Genomic DNA, 17,024 nt, shown 5'->3' with positions numbered 1-17,024 from the left:
AAAATATTCTTAATTAATTAATTAATTTTTGAAATTTTAAAAAATAAATTAATGTCAAAATGCAAATGGATATAACAAATATACTCACTTAGCAACAAAAGTTGGGTCCTTTCTAGGTACTCAAAATATTACACCTCAGTTTTGCTTTTTTTATGGGAGTTATTCAGACATGCCACACATTTATCATTAATGGTAATATTAAAATCATTCTTTACCAAAGAAGCAACTAAATAGAATTGCATTTGTTGGCAAGCAAAAATTCGACTATACACTAACCATACCTTTTTGGCATTGAAGTTCAGGGTGTGAGATATGTTGTTGGTTATTCTTGAAACCATCTCTAATGCAACATAAAAATTTAAAAGTAATAAATAATTGCTTTTATAAGAAAAAATTTATATTCTCATTTTTTATTATCTAGAATTGACTTATATTCAGGCCAAATAAGAACATATATGAAAATAAAGACTTACCCTTTGTGAGACTGTCCAATCAAAGGCCTCTTTCAGAACACAGGGTCATTTTTTTCTCAGAGTTCTCCTTGTGAAATATGATGGTTTTTGAGGGCATACTAAATTTTAACCTCATGTGTTCTATGTGCTCTCCATGTTACGATATCCTTTCTTCTAAAGGTTCTCCTAAATCACTCATTCTCTTCTCCTTGGGTACTCCACTGCCTCACATTCAATGTGCTCAAATCCTCCTGCTTCTGAAAATTTCCATTCTCTGACCTTGAAAATCTCCCTGTCCCTCCCTCTGGTCTAATCTCTCCCAACAATGACATTCCCGCTTCTACAGGTACATCCAGCTCAGGATTGTGGATGCAACATTTCTTTTAAGCTTACATGGTCTAGCTTCTAAGTGACCTCCCCACCATTATAAGTGACCAATGACATCATGGCTTCACTTTCCACTACATATTCCTACATTCTGAGGCAATACTTGACACCTAGATTGGACATTCTATATATTAAACTCTCAGCTATTTCCAACATTTCACCTTGAAAACCCAGGAGCCCAGTTACTGTTTTAGAATAGTAATAAGAACCTCCCAAAATATGATATTTTTGTTCTTAAGGCTATACTTTCCTATACTCTAGAAATTTTATTTTGTATTAATTAGATTATTATTACAGTACACATGATCTCACCAATATACTGATTTAGGAGTATGTCGAGTCCCTTATAAAACCTCAGTAGGTAGCACCTTAGTTTTTTATCCAAAAATACTCTATATATTCAATTTCTTTAATAGTAATATCAATACCTATTTTGACCAAAGAATTTCATGCAGCTAACCTCAGTGGTTTCTCTGTAGAATATTGTGATTCCCTAGAGATTTTATGGGTAGACAAACCCTTTTGGTAGTGTTCATGAAGAAGTGAGGTGTTGTGGTTTTGGTTTTTTGAAGCATTATTGATCCATAATATAAATTGTATTGGAATAAATCAATGATCTCATACCCAAAAAAAAGTTTACCTTCCTCTTGGTTTTTAAAATTGCCTAGGACTGCGTGCTCTTCATGGTGGCAAAAAATTGGAAAATGGGGTGTCCATTGATTGGGGAATAGCAGAACAAAGTGTGGTATCTGTTCAGGATGGAATACTATTGTGCTGAAAGGAATAATGAACTGAAGGAATTCCATGTGAACTGGAACGACCTCCAGGAACTCATGCAGAGTGTAAGGAGCAGAACCAGGAGAACATTATACACAGAGATTGATGCATTGTAGCACAACTCAATGTAATGGACTTTTCTACTAGTGGCAATGCAATGATCCAGGACAATCCGGAGGAACTTAGGAGAAAGAACATTATCCACATCCAGAGAAAGAACTGTGGGAACAAAAAATGCAGAAGAAAAACATAGGATCAATCACGTAGTTCGATAGGGATGTGATTAGGGTTTTAATGTTAAAAGATCACTCTACTGCAAATATGAATAACATGGAAATGGGTTTTGAACAACGATACATGTATAACCCATTGGAACTGCTTGTCAGCTTCAGGAGGTGAGAGGGAAGAGTGGGGTGAGGGGGAAGGGCATGTAACCATGGAAAAATACTCTAAAAATAAACAAACAAATAAATAAATGCTTATGATTTATGATTTCAGAGCCCCGCTGCATATGGTAGTTTTTTTAATTTTTATTTTGAATATTTTCCCATAGATACATATTTCATGTTCTTTCTCTCTCTCCCAAATCCCACTAACTCTCCTTAGCTGACGCACAATTCCTCTGGGTTTTACATGTATCATTGATCAAGACCTAATTCCATATTATTGATAGTTGGACTAGAGTTATCGTTTAGTGTCTACATCCCCAATAATAGTTTTTAGGACACATCAAGTTCTAATCTTTGGAGTCCTGAGGTCTCTCTTCCCTCTGATAGCCTTTCATTTGAGGGCTCTCTTACCTCTCAATTCTCTTCTCATGACTGCTCTCAGGTCTGACCTGCAGACTACTAAAATCCTCCTGATTCTGATGATTTCCATTCTCAGCCCCAGAACATCTTCTAATTCCTACACACACACACAGATGTTCTACATTTTACAGCCTTAGCCAGTTTGGAATATGGAATTAAAATTTCCTTGTAGCTCAGAAATTTCCTTCACACTCAGATATACAAGGTTCTAAGTGTCCACTCTGTTCTAAAATTCTTCCTTCACCTTCCACTCCAAACTGGGATATTCAGAAGTAAGATTTACTACCTACCTAGTCAATACTTCTCTCTCTATTCTAATTGCTTCCAACAGTTGACCCTCTTGCTTTTCAAGCCCCATTCAATTCCAGATTTTTATTCAAAATTTTCTTCAAACTCAGAGATTCTAGGATCTATGTGACTTGTTCGATCTAATATTTCAGCTTCACTTTCCAATCCAAACTGGGACATGAAGAGATTTCTGAGCTACCAGTCACATCTAACTTTCCCCTTTGAGTAGTACTATGAAGTCGATAGAGTCAGTGTTCTAAGGTCCTTCTTAGCTCAGATAGTTTGGGTTCTAAGGATCAAAGGCTAAGATCACTGCTAAGATCTATAATGAATTTTTCCAGGTTTAAAAAAAATTATAAGATTACTATTACAATGTATAAGTAATTACTGATATAATGATTTCAAAAGATGTCTTCCTCTTATAAGACCTCAGTATCTAACACCTTGTTTTGTGGCCAAAAATAATTTATTTTCATTAGCATTAATATTAACATTATTGGCAGTCTTTACCAAAGAAAGAACTGCATGGAATTGCATTTGTTTTGGTGTGCGTGAGTTTTCTTTTCTTTCTGTTAATTTTGGGTCACCAAAAAATGATCAGAACATTCACAGAATCCTTGTGGTTTTTTTTTAAGTATCACTAACGAATTATAAATTTGAATTATTAAGGTCAAAAAGATCTACCTTCTTGTTTTTTACATCACTGAGAACTTGCCAATATTTTGACTCAGTAAGAATATAAAGAAATAGAAATCCTTACAATTTGTGAGTATGTTCACTCTAGACCCCTTTTCAAAGCAGATGATTTATATATATCCTCAGACCCCCTTCTCAGCTAGTACATATTAGACTTTCTTAAAAACTTCAAAATCTGATCTGTTGTGTTCTAAGGGATTTCTTCACTCTGACATCCCTTCTTTTAAGTGCTCTACTAATAATTAAATTATCTTCTCAATGGTTACTCTCAGTCTTGACATTCTGACTCTTAAAATACCACTGTACTTAAAATATCCATTCTCAGCCTCTAAACATCTCCCACTCTCTTTGTTCTAGGCCCTACCAATTGTATCATTCCTCCTTCTGAAGCATCATCCAGCTCAGGATTCTGGATTTAAAATTTCTTTCCAGATTAGACATTCTAAAGTCTGCATTCACTACCCAATCAAATATTCTGGCTTCACTTTCCACTCAAAACTTGGCCATTCAAAAGAGGGACTTGCCTCCTAGCAAGGAAATTCAGAAAGGTTAATTCTAGGCTATTTTGAATATACTTCCTTAAAAGGTAACTACAAGTGGAGGATTTCACTTTCTAAGCACCTTAGAGGGCCTGATATTTTGGGTTTAAAGGCCACAATCTCCTATATTCTAAATATTTTGGACCACTGAGAATATATGTCAAGGAAAATAAAATACTCCCTTTCATGATATTTTCTATTCTGAGGAACATCCAGAGCAGATGACTGATCTTTACTAGCCCCTTCCTCAATCATGCAAGATGGTACTGAGGAAAATATTATTTCTGACATGTGGAATTCTAAGGGCTCTGATATCCTTAATTCTAAAGGTTCTCCTTCCTCTTTGTTTTTCTTCTCTAGAGCCTGGCTTTATGTCTGCTCAAATCCTCCTGTTGCTAACAACCTCCATTCTCAAGCCCTGAACATCTCCCACTCTCTCTGACCTAGTACTTCCCAACATTGACATGACAGCTTCTATGGTTTTTCATCCAGTTAGGACTCTGAATCAGAAATTTCCTACAAACTCAGACATTCAAGGACCTAGATATAATACAGAACAGCTTACTTTGTACCTCTAATTGCTACATATACATGTAGAACTTACCTCCCAACTAGGAAATTTCATATTCTAAACTCTCAGTTACTGCCGCCAGTCCACATTTAAAGAGATCTGGAAGTATACCATAACATAACTTTTCCAGCTCAGACATATTTTATTCAAAAGTCACAATCCACTCAGATTTAGGAAGTTTCCTTCCTTCTTTTTTCATTTTTTTTATTTCTTTAGATATAATTACATTGTATATATCTTTCCTATTGGATTCAAGGTATGACATAAGTGGCATCTCTCTAAAATCCTCCATATTGAATAGATTTCTTTATTTGCCAAAATGAATATTATTATTAATAATAATGAGAATATTTAATAAAGAAATGAACAGAATTACATTTGTTCCATGTTAATGGTTTTTTCCTCTTTTTCTTTGTCTGGTCAAAAAAAAGTATATTCATCATACAATTTTAGTAAGTAATATCGTTTCAATGGGAATAAATGATTGAACTCAGGAAAAACTACATTGTTGTTTTTTAATTAATGAAAAACCAATCAATATTTTATCACACTAATAATATATATGTGTGTGTATATGTGTGTGTGTGTGTGTGTGTGTGAAAATCAATACTTGCCAATTATGTGATTTTCTATTCTAAAGGCACCATTCCAGAACAGATGATTCATGCTCTCAGAGCCCTCTTAGCTAAAGAATATAGAAGAAATTGCTGGCTAGTCCAAGTGTTACCTATTTGGTTCTAAGACTGTCCTACCTCTGATAACTCACCTCCTAATTGTTCTCCAAATTCCCTCATTCTCTTCTTCAGGGTGACTCCCAAGCCTCACATTTTGGTCTGCTACAATCACACTGCTTTATCAGATTTTGAATAGCTATGTCTTAGCCCCTCCCAATACTGATATTTTAGCTTCTTCTTCAGCTTCATCCATTTAGGATTCTGGATTAGAAATTTCCTTCAGACTGACACATTCTAGATGACCTCATAAATTAAATGTTCTCACTACAACTTTTTGTCTCAATTGGGACATTCAGGGGAGCCACAAATCCTAGTGAGGAAATTCTATATTCTAAACTCTTCCTACATATGCTTCCATCTTTTCTCTCTTGAATGGTCAATGGACACCGAGACACTGAAGATCATAAGGACTTTCCAAAAATGATATTTTGGCTTTTGAGGCCACATTCTCATATGATCTATAAGAAAGTGATTTCATTTTTCTATTGATTACATTATTATTAGAATGTACATTGATCTTATGGAAATACTGATGATCAAATATGTCATGTCCCTAAGAAGTCCTGTTTGAAATACCTTGTTTTTGTCCCAAGTAATCATTCACATTTGTCATCATTAATAACAATATCCATCACAGGTCTTAGCAATGAAAGAATCCAGTAGTGTCTGAAGGAAGGTTTGGGGGGGGCATTATTATGGAAGTCTGAAATTAATCAAAAAACAACCAAGACTTCGCCATACCATTTTGGCTTTGTGGTTGATGTAAGTTTTCTTAAATGCATAACCACTAGGTAATCAGAATAAAGATGGAGTAAATCATTAAATTAAGAGAAAAAACCCAACTTTCTGTTTATTTTTTCAGCGAATCAAAACTAGCCAATATTTTGGCCAATTACAAATAAACCCGAAAACACATTCTTACCACTTAGGATATTTTCCATTGTAAGGTCCCTTTCCAGAAGTGATGACTGATATTCTCAGAGCACTTCAAGCTTTGGTATATGGAACTTTTTAGGACATTCCAGGTCTCACCTTTTATGCTCTTAGAGTATTCTTGGCTCTGGCATCCCCTCTTCTAACTTCACTCCTACCTTTCTCATTCTCTTCTCCATAGTTATTCTCAGGAATAGCATACATGGAGCTAAACTAAAATACTGCTGCTTTATACAATTTCTACTCTCAGCCTCTGAAGATCTACTGCTCTCTCAGTTCTAATCTCACCCAACATGGGCATTCCAATTTCCACAGCTTCAACCAGCTCAGAATTCTAGATTAAAAATTTCCTTCAAACTCAGACATTCAAAGTTCTAGGTGCCCTTCCTGATCTAGTACTCTGACTTTCCTGCCACTCAAAATTGAGACATTCAAAGGAATGGCTCAACTCCTACTTATATAATTCTTATTTGAAGTTCATGGACTTTACAACATTCTCCCTTGAAAGCCATCTGGAAGTGTCAGATTATTTTTATGCTTCTAAAGATTTATTTATTTATCGTTTCTCTCTATATATATCATTATATCATTTCTGATATGGTTTATTAAAACATTAGACCATGCTGTGGTCTAGAAGGTGATTGTTTTAAATTTTAATTTATTTAGATATGATTACACTACATATGTGCCTTGCTGATAGAATGATTTTGAAAGGCAAGTTGTGTCCATTTGGAATATTCTTTATTGCAAGTCTTGTATATGTGCCTAATAGGCACTTTATAAATTATATACCTAGATATGCATATACAATAACTAATTATAAATGTAATGCCAATAGTTTTATTTTAAAAATAGAAACTGCCTGAATTGCATTTATTTAAGTGTGAAGGTTTTTTGCTTTTCTGGGGTTCTTTTGGCTAGCCATTCAATAAACAATATTACCAACATAACCCTTTTGATGGAGCAGCTCAAAAAGATAGGGCTCTTTAGGCAGCACCACTCATATTGCAAAAATTAGAAAGGAGTTATATGAATTACACAAAAATATGCTTCCTTGTACTTATGGAATTTAGTTCAAACTGCGAGATATTTTAGACCACTATGAATATATCAATGACAATAAAATCTTCCATTTCATGATATTTTCCATTCTGGGAATACTCCAGAGCAGATGGTTGATCTTCTCACAGTCCTCTCTACAATCAAACACCAAAATATTGAGGAAATTTCTATTTCTGACATGCATTTCTAAGGATTCTCTTTGCTCTGATATCCTTTATTCTAAAAGTTAACCTTCCTCTCTCATTCTCTTTTCCACGGCAACTCCAGAGCCTGGCTTTTGTCTACTTGAATCCTCCTGCTACTGAAAATTTCCAGTCTCAGTCCCTGAATATCTCCCATTTTCTTTGGCCTGGTATCTCCCAACTCTGACATTACAATTTCTATAGTATCATCTAGCTAGGATTCTGGGTCAGAAAATTCCTTGAAACTTGGAAATTCAAGGACCTAGGTGCCCTACCTCATATAATTCATAACAGTTTCACTTTGTACTTCTAATTCTTACATATTCAGGTGGGACTTACCTCCCAGCTAGGAAATCTCATATTCTAAGCTCTCAGCTACCTTCGCCAGTCCACATTTCAAGGGATCTGGAAGTATACCATAACATTCAATCTTGTAGGTACTTGCTCAGTTCTGATATATTTTATTCAAAAGTAACACTACTAAGGTTGAGGGCGTTTCATTCTTTCTGTTTTTAATTTTTTAATTTATTTAGATATTATTACATAGTACATGTTTTTCCAATTGGATTTCAAGTTCAGAATTAAATTATGTCCCTCTGAAATCCTCCATATTGATTGAATACATTTCTTCATTTGCCAAAATGATTCCCTGATTATTAATACTAATATTAATAAGAATCTTCAATAAAGAAATGCAAAGAATTATATTTGTTTCAGGTGAGAGGGTTTTTTTCATTTTCTGTGTCTTTTTGGCTGGCAAAAAAGTACATTCATCATTCACTCTTATCTGTTTGTTGATAATGTTACTTTTTGAAAAAAAATTACACCACTCTGTATTATCACATCAATGGGAATAAATGACAGAACTCAAGAAAAACTACATTTTTGTTTTTTAATTAATAGAAAAGCAGTCAATAATTTACCACACTAACTATATACACAATCACATACATATATAGATATAGATACAGGTGAATATAAAAGTCAATCCCTGCCAATTATGTTATTTTTTTTTCCAACCCTTAACTTCTGTGTATTGGCTCCTAGGCGGAAGAGTGGTAAGGGTGGGCCATGGGGGTCAAGTGACTTGCCCAAGGTCACACAGCTGGGAAGTGTCTGAGGCCAGATTTTAACCTAGGACCTCCCGTCTCTAGGCCTGACTCTCCATCCACTGAGCTACCCAGCTGCCGCCATGATTTTATAATCTAAGTAAGGCACTATTCCAGAACATATGATCTGTCAGGGCCATCTTAGCTAGAGCATATGGGAAGTTGGTGGATATTCCAGGTGTTCCCTATTTGGTTCTAGGTACTGCCCTACCTCTGATATTCTACCTCCTAAATGTTCTCCAAATTTCCAACTTCTCTTCTTCAGGATGACTCCCAAACCTCATGTTTTGATGTTTTGTCTCCTAAAATTCCACTGCTTTATCAGACTGAATATCTTCTTCTCTCTCTGTCCTAGTTTCTCCTAACACTGACATTCTAACTTCTACAGCTTCATCCATTTAGGATTCTGTATCAGAAATTTCTGTCAAGTTGACACATTCTAGATAACCTCCTAAATATCCTTTCTTTCTGATGCTCTCCTAAATCTCTCACTCTCTTCCCTATGGCTACTCCAAAGGCAGTCATTCTGTCTACTAAATTACTTCTGCCTCTGGCAATTTCCATTCTCAGCCCCAGAATATCTCCACCTCTCTCGGTCCTTGTACCCCCCAACAAGGAAATTCCTGATGCTACAATCCCATCTGCCTGCAGAATCTGGATTAGGAATTTCCTCCTAGTGTTCAGCCCAGATCTGATTCCCCAAATTTGGAGGTACAGCAGACAATGTAAAAGCAAGAGGTACTGTTTTATTGCAAGCTCGAGCTTGGGTCCCACAATGGAACCTTTGAATGAGGGCCCGAGCTGGCATACAGAGTTTGAGTAGGAACTTGGGGGCTGGGTGTTTGCTGTTTTTTATTCAGCAGATGCTATTGTTTGAGGGTCCTCCTCTCATTCATTCAGCAGATATTACTTGTTGGGGTCTTCTTGTCATTTAACAGATGTTACTGGTTGGGGGATTTCCTGTCATTGAGTAGATGCTGCTATTTTTATCAGCTCTATACCCAGTCGACTTCCAGGCCTAATACTATCAGTAATTGAGTGCCCTCCCAGATCTAATAGTTTTCCTTTACTTTCTATTCCACATTGTGATATTCAGAGGCTGGATATATCTCATAGCTCAGCAATTCTATATCCTAATCCCTCACTTTCCCCACTGAACGGTCTCTGGAAAATTAGACATTCAGTCATTTGGTTGACTCAAAACTTTCTATTATGTTACTTTTTGTGATCTAAAGAAACTCCCTCCTTTCATCTATAAGATATTTTTAATGTTTTTAAATTAAAATGCACATTGTGTCATTCAGAGGAGGTACTCATCTACTAGCTATGAAATTCTTTTTTCTAAGATCTCCACCACCTCCAAAATTCCCACATAAACAATAAATAAATGGAATTACACCAAAACATTCAGTGTACAAAGTTTCTAGCTCTGACATTTTTTCTTTGAAGGTCACAACATGCTATGGTCGAGAAGTACTTTTCTCCCAATTTTTAGTTTATTTGGATATTATTAAAGTGCATGTGTGTGTTGCTGATATAAAGATTTATAAATATAGCATGCCTTTGAAATTCTTTGTATGGAACACTTTATTTAACCAAAAAATTCTCTACATTAATTATCCTTACAAGTAATGTCAATATTTACTATTCCTTACCAAAGAAAAAAGTTCATATAATTATATTAGTTTAAGTGTGCAGTTTTGGGGGTGTCCTGACTTTTTGTGGCTGACTCAAAATTAGACTGTACTTATATTTCAGTCTTTTAGCTATGTAATTGAGGAGGTAAGATTTTTTTAAAAGGATAAGTACTGTGTAATATAAATTAAGTAGGAATAAATAAGTGATCTCATACCAAGAAATCTACCAATTCCTTGTTTTTTTTTAATTACCTAGATCTGATCAATATTTGGGCCTATTAAATAGACATGAAAACCAATCACTATCATTTACAATATTTTCCATTCCTAGACCCCTTCCAGAACAGATGATTTGTGTTCTCAAAGCTCTCTAGTGAAGATCTCAACTTCGGTATTTTAAGAGCTCTTTTTGATCTGATATGCTTTCTTCTAACTATTTTCCTACTCTCTCAGTCTCTTTTCCACCATGGCTACTCCTAAACTTGACATTCTGTGTATGTAACTCTACTGACTGAGGCAATTAACATTCTCTGTCTCTAAACATCTCCTACTCTCTCTCTCTTCTAGTCCTCCCCATCACTGACACTTTCTACAGCTGTATGAATCTCCAGATTCTAGATGAGAAATATCCTTCAAGACCAGATATTCTAAGTTCTAAGTAGCCTCTTGAATCTAATATTCTAGATTTACTTTCCACTCCAAAATGGGACACTCAGAAGTAGCACTAATCTCCTAGCTGGGAAATTTTGTATTCTAAGCTCTAAGGCACTCCAGCATCCTCACCTGAATGGTACCTGGAAATCTAGACATCCTGGGTTCTTAGGTCCCTCTGAAATATTATATTTGGGGGGAGGGTCTAAGGTCACATATTTCTATGATATATATTGTTTTTTAATTTACTAGAATATTATTACAATGCACATATATCTACTAATATAATGATTTTAAATCACAAGTGTTATTCCTTAAATATCCTCAATACATATCACCTTGGTATTGTGGCCAAAAATATTCTATATCACATTTTTTATTAATAGCAATATCAAAAGCTGCCTTTGCCAAAGAATGAACTCAATGGATTTGCTTTTGAATTGGTGTTCAGATGTTTTATGATTTATAGGGGAGGATTGAGCAAGAAGAGGGTGGCTAACTAAAAAACAGATAGTACTTTCTCTATATCCTTTCAGCAGGGGGCTTATTTAAGATATAATATAATTTTTAAAAAATCACTAGTGGGATGATATATTTTAAATTGAAATAAGTTATTAATGTCATACAAAAACATCTACTTTCTTCATGTTTTAATGCATTATAATTGCAATATATTTATATCTATAATTTAGAACCAAGAAGAATATATATGGAAGATGGCAGAGTAACAAAACCCTTATAGCCAGGCCTTCTTCAACACTCTCCTCCAAATAACTTCAAAATAAAGCCCCAAATAGAATTCTGGGATGATAGGGCCAATAAAAGATCAAAGTGAGATATTTTTCAGCTCAAGGCAAATTAAGAGTTCAGAAGGATAGGCCAGTGATGCTGGCATGGGGTTTAGGCCAGAGCACATGTGAGGCAACACCAGTGGTGGTCCTTGGAGGTGGTTGTGATAGCAAAAGCAACTTCAAGAGCTCTCAGACCAGAGAGGGTAAGGAGATTTGTCAACTGGTCGGAAAGAGGTTAACAGGGACCCCTGTACTAGCACTTCATACAAAATAAACTACTGTCCAGTAACATCATTTCCCATACCTATTTTCAAGTAAGAGTTTCAGGGTAGAAAGTAGGCTTTTGGTCACAACAGATCGAAGGTACTAAGGAGCAGTACTGCATTAAGACACAAGGAAGCAGGGGTTGTAAGGATGTATAGCACTTGCAAATGCAAGAGATTAGGACCCTTCCTCTGTGAAGACCCAGAGCTCAGGCCAGGAGAGCAGTAAGCAGATCCTCACCTCAGATCACACCACCCTAGAAACACCAAAAATTTCTCAACCTCCAAAACTAGCTCTGAGATAGGAGTTCAAAAAAGCCTGAAGCATAGAAGAGACATGATTTCCCTAAACAGAATTAGTCAGATGGTAATAGAGACAAAACGTCACTGATGAAAAAACTCCCTTATTAAGAAGCAGAATTGTAGAAATGGGGGGGGGGGGAAGGTACAAAAGCTCACTGAGGAAAATAATTTCTTAAAAGTAGGATTTGGAAAGTGGAAACTAATGATTCCATGAGATATCAAGAAAGAAAAACTAAGGCAAATTAATGAAAAAAATAGGTAAAACATGAAATATCTCATAGAATAAACAAATGCCCTAGAGCTGTGTGATCCTGAGCAAGTCACTTGACCCCCATTGCCTAGCCCTTACCACTCTTCTGCCTTGGAGCCAATATACAGTATTGTCTCCAAGATGGAATATAAGGGTTTAAAAATAAAATGAAATAACTTTTTAAAAATGTCCTAGAAAATGGTTTGAGGAAAGATAATTGAAGAATTATTGGATTACCTGATCAAAACCTATGATCAAAAGAAAGAGCCAGACATCATATTTTAAGGAAATGTATAGGAACACTGCTCTGATATCTCAGAACCATAGGGAAAATAGAAATTGAAAGAATATATGAATTGCCTTCTGAAAAAGATCCCCTCATGAAAATTCCTAGGAATATTATAGCCAAATTCCTGATTGTCTTGCAGTCAAAGAGAAAATCTTGCAAGCAACCATAAAGAAACCATTCAAATACCATAGAGTAATGGCCCAGATCACACAATATATAACATCTATTATATTAAAGGACCAAAGGACTGGAATATGATATTCTGGAAGGCAAAGGAGCTAGGATTATAGCCAAGAATACCCTGTCCAGAAGAATTGACTACAATTTTTCGGGGGAGAAATAGGTATTTAATGAAACAGAATACTTTCAAGTGTTCCTAATGAAAAGCCCAGAAATCAATAGAAAATTTGACTTTCAAATGTAAGATTCAATTAAAGTGTTATTCAATATTTTTGAAATCATTTTTAACTCTTCCAGTAGGGATTGTGTCCAACTTGAACTTTTCGCCTATACGGTTTAAGATCTGAGACTTTGTTTTAAAACCATCAGAATTTTGTAACATAAATTAAATTGTAATAAATAATGGATTCCAAATGAAAAACCTATCTTCTTTTTGTCTTTTTTTAATTACCTAAAATTGGTCCCTTGCATTTGCAAGTGCTATGCATCCTTAGGACCCTGCTTCCTTGTATCTTAAAGCAGTCCTGCTCCTCAGTGCCTTTGATCCCTTGTGACCAAAAGTCCTACTATCCAGAGGTTCTAGAGTTGTCTGGCCAAAAAAATACTCACCATTTTTGCCATACCTTTTTCCTATGTGGTATAAGATCTGAGCTTTTCTTTAAAGCATCAAAACTTTATAATATAAATTAATTTGTACTAAATAATGGATCCCAAATGAAAAACCTATCTCCTATTTGTTTTTTTAATTACCTAAAACTGGTCAATATTTTGGCCAACTCAAAATATATAACATTAGGATATTCTGTTTTCTGAGCTCTCTGTCACCTTCAAAATTCCCCTTTTAAAATAATGAAAATCTGGAAATACTCCATAAGATTCAATGTTCTAAGGACCTTTCCAGCTCTGATATACTTTATTTGAAGGCCACATTCCGCTATGGCCTATGAGGTTTGGGATTTTTTTTAATTTTTAACTTATTTCAATATTATTACAATGTAAATATTTGCTGTTATTATGGATTGTTTTCTTTTTTGTTGTTGTTTTCACTTCAAATGTGCCATTCCAATAAAAAGATTTAAAATAGTCAGTCATATGCCTTTGAAATATTCTCTATGGAACACTTTATATATCCATAAGACTGTATACTGGTATTACCTTTAAGAGTAACATATACAAAGAAGGAACAGCATGGAATTGCATTTGTCTCAATGTAAAAAGTTTTAGTTTGTTTGGGGTTTTCTGAAGTGCCCAAAGATAAACACTACTTTCACCATATCCTTTTGGCTGTATAGCTCAGGATATGAGAGTGTTTAAAGTCTCACAACCATGTAATATAATTTAAATTGGAATACATGACTGATCTCATATGAAAAAAATCTATGTCATTGTTTTTCCCTAATTTGCCTAAAACTGGCTGATACCCTGGACCACAAAGAATAAATATGAAAAATGAAAACTTGTCATATTTGATATTTTTCATTCTAAGGTCCCTTTCTAGACCTAATGAATTATGTTCTCAGAACCCTCTTAGCTAAGGCAACTGTAAGTTTTCATGACACTGCAGGTCTGAGAGTTCTTCCTTCTCTGACATGCCTTCTTCTCAGGGTTTTCCTATCTGTCTTATTCCCTTCTCCATGGCTATTCCCAGCACTGACATTCTGTTTTTAAATCCTCCTGGCTCTGACAGTCTCAGCCTCTGAACATCTCCCACTGGCTCAGTTCTAGATCCTTCTAACACTGATGCTACAGGTTCTAAGACCTCATTTAACTCCATATTCTGGATTAGAAATTTCCTTCAAACCCAGATATTCTAGGATCTGTGTGTCCTTCCATATCTAACATTCTGGCTTCACTCTCCACTCCAAAGAGAACATTGTGAAGAGAGACTCACCTCCTAGCTAGGAAATTCCATATTCTAAACTGTCAGCCACTTCCAATTTTCCCCCTAGAATGGTACCTGGAAGGTGGACATTCAGTCTTGTAAGGACTTTCCAAGATGGTTACATTTTTACACAGTCCTCTGATGGTTTTCCCTCAGTGGTTTATTTAATTATTATTACAATGCACTAATATTACAATGATATAATGATTTCAAAACATAAATATTCTCCTTGTCAGTATAAGTACAGTCTTCTTTCTTTTGGCCAGAAAGACTCTATATTCATTATCATTAATACTAAAATCAAAAGACTTAAAAAAAAGGAAAAGCATGTACTTCTTTTGGGAAGCAGGGGTTTTAGGTATTTTGAGGGTTTTTTGGACAGTCAAAAAATACAGTATTTGCACAACATTCTTTTGACTGTGTGTTGAATCATCTGAGGATTGGGTTTTTTTTTAAATATCACCACAGAGATAATATATATCAAACTGGAAGAAACTATTGATGTCATATGAAAACCTACTTTCTTCTTTAAAAAAAATAGAAATGGCCAATATTTTGGACCACTAAGAATACACACACAAACATATATAATAGAAATTAAATTAGAAAACTATGATAAAGGTCCTAAAATATTACTTTTTTTAAAAATTTAATTAAAATTGACCAATATTTTATGCCACTAAGAATAATTTCTGCAACCCTATCCAGCATAGGATTCTGGATTAGAAATTTCCTTCTAGTTCAGACATTCTAACTTGTACATGCCCTTCCCCCAACTGATACTTGGGCTTCACTTTCCACTAAAAACTGGGATATTCAAACAAGGGAATTGCCTCCTAGCAAGGAAAGTATGGTAAAGTCTAGACTCTAGACCATTTAGAACATACCTCCTTGTAAGGTACTGATTTTCATTTTTTGTTAAATGGATTAGTGTGATGATGCACATGGGTCTAATAAATATATGAACTTTGAAACAAGTTGGGTCCCTTCGAAATACTTGGAACATTGCACAGGGGTTTCTTTTGTTTAAAATTACCCTGCTTCATGACCAATAATAGTAACATCAACAACATCATTTACCCAAGAAGGAACTGCATGGATGTGAACTTGTTTCTGGAAGGGTCTTTTGGATTTTCACTGACTGGTCAAAAAAGAGACACTATATTAACCATAACTTTTTGTTATTTGGGGTGAGAATGTGAAATGTGCTATTCTTGGTTTTTTTAAGCACCACTAATTCACCATATTACATTAGAACAAACCAATGCTGGGGCCAAATAAGAATATATATGAAAATGAATCATTGCCTTTTGTGAGACTGCCGATTTAAAGGCCCCTTCTAGAACATAGGATTTCTGTTCTCAGTGCTCTCCAAGTTATCAAATATGGTGATTTTGAGTACACATCATGACCTAGGCTTTTGGCTTTTAAGTGCTCTCCTTGTTCTGATATCCTTTCTTCTAAGGATTCTCCTATATGATCCATTCTCTTCTCCATGGCTCCTCTGAGGTCATAGATAATGAGTTCTTAAATCCTACTTTTCTGNCCCAAGGCTGAACATTTGAAGTCTTAAAATCCCACTGCACTTACAATGTGCATTCTCACCCTCTGAATATCTATTGCTCTCTCTGTTCCAGTCATTCTCAGTTTGAACATTCCCGTTTATGCGGGAATGTTCTTTCAAGAAATTTCCTTCAAGTTTAGACATTCTAAATTCTACATACACTCCCAACTCTAATATTTTGGCTTCACTTTCCACTCAAAACTGCCTCCAAGCAGGGAAATTTAGTATGATAAACTCTAGACTGATTTGAATATAACTCTTTGAAAGGCATCTGGAAGATTTATTGTCCTAAGGATCTATAGGACCTGGCATTTTTGGTTCTCCAGTGATAAACAGCTACATTCTATAAGGTTATATTTTTATTTTTGTTCACTGGATTAATGTGACAATGCACAAGGCTAACAAATAGAACAACTTGACAACATAAGTTGGGTCCCTTCTAACTATTTAAAACATTAAACCTTGGATTGTTGTTTTTTGGTCCAAAAATGCCATTATCACTAATAGTAATAGCAAAAGCATTCTTTACCATAGAAGAAACGAAACAGAATTGCATTTCTTTTAAAGTGCAGACTTGGGGGTCAGAGGTGGCTTTTTACTGGCGAGCCAAAAAATAGACTGTACACGAACAAAATCACTTTGGTATTGTGGTTCAAGATGTAAGATATGTTCCTG

The 17,024-nt window shown here is 35.1% G+C and overlaps 1 long non-coding RNA gene across 1 annotated transcript in view; it reads right to left on the bottom strand.

The window, feature by feature from the left end:
- Positions 1 to 1,797: 1,797 nt before the first annotated feature.
- Positions 1,798 to 17,024, bottom strand: part of LOC123253567 — a 49,389-nt gene continuing 34,162 nt past the window's right edge. Inside the window, exon 4 of the long non-coding RNA XR_006506615.1 lies at positions 1,798 to 1,835. This is a non-coding gene — a long non-coding RNA (uncharacterized LOC123253567). The remainder of the gene's footprint in view (positions 1,836 to 17,024) is intronic.

This window comes from Gracilinanus agilis, chromosome X (assembly GCF_016433145.1).
Source record: "Gracilinanus agilis isolate LMUSP501 chromosome X, AgileGrace, whole genome shotgun sequence".
Classification (NCBI taxonomy): Eukaryota; Metazoa; Chordata; class Mammalia; order Didelphimorphia; family Didelphidae; genus Gracilinanus; species Gracilinanus agilis.
This window is presented reverse-complemented; position numbering and strand designations above follow the sequence as displayed.